The following is a 1,123-nucleotide window of genomic DNA, read 5'->3' on the forward strand; positions in this document are numbered from 1 at the left end:
GAGGGTGTATGTGTGTATGTGGATGGTGGGTGGTGGGAGATGGGTTTTGTGTGTGGGTTTTTAGTGTGTAATAACCGTAAAGATATCTGGATAGATGCATTTGCTTCAGCTCAAGAAAAGCAGATTTTCCTTTGTTGTTCGGTTGTGCTTTGTATTAATTGATTTCATGCGCTTGCTTGGCTCTCAGATTTTTCAGGGCTCACATCACCACTCGGGAACCTGTATCCCCACACACACATACACATACACACACACACACACACACACACACACACACACACACACAAACACACCAAAAAAAATAAAATGCAAAAAACCCAAAAACCACCAAGAACCCAAAAACAAAAAAATTAAAAAAAACAAAGAAAACAAAGCAACAACAACAGCAACCGGAACAGAAGTTATAACAAAGCTAAGGTGAGCACCTCTTCCAGACAATTCGTGTGCTTACTTAATCTGAACTTTTACCAATAATTTGTTTTGGCATAGAGTTGTAATTATGGGAGTCAGAACAAAAATAAATATTTTGAAATATCCGTATATAGAGCAAAGCATCCATGGGACCTGAGAGAAATACATGTATATTGTAAACGGTTCGTAATGATATGCATATAATAAGGTATATATAAAACAGAGAGACTTACATTTTTTTGGCAAAGATGTCATGGAGAATAGTCAAGAAAAATACGTTTATTGCGCAATAGGTAGATCGATGACTTGGAAAGTATACGTTGTTTGTTTTTTTTTTACAGTTCTTTACGGTAATATCCCCCCCCCCCCAAAAAAAAAAAAATATTAAAAAAATAAAAATATGGACATCAATAGCAAGCTTGCAAAATTTAATTACTTTTTAAAGGTTGTCATGGGACTTACTGGTTGTTCTTTTATTCTAACTGGAAAACTAACCCACCAAGTTTTGCTTAGTTCTGAAGAATAGTGTAACGACTACTTTAATCTGGATCTGTTCTTACAAACATTTCAAATGAAAGTCCACCAAGGCTGGTCCAGATATTATGAGGTTGTGACCCTAAGCTAGCAGGTAATTAATGGAATTAAATTGGCTTTCTGAGAAGCATGGAGCCTATTTGTGACTCAATACTACTCGGGTTCCTCGGCTACCCCC

Source organism: Aplysia californica, unplaced genomic scaffold (assembly GCF_000002075.1).
Source record: "Aplysia californica isolate F4 #8 unplaced genomic scaffold, AplCal3.0 scaffold00325, whole genome shotgun sequence".
Classification (NCBI taxonomy): Eukaryota; Metazoa; Mollusca; class Gastropoda; order Aplysiida; family Aplysiidae; genus Aplysia; species Aplysia californica.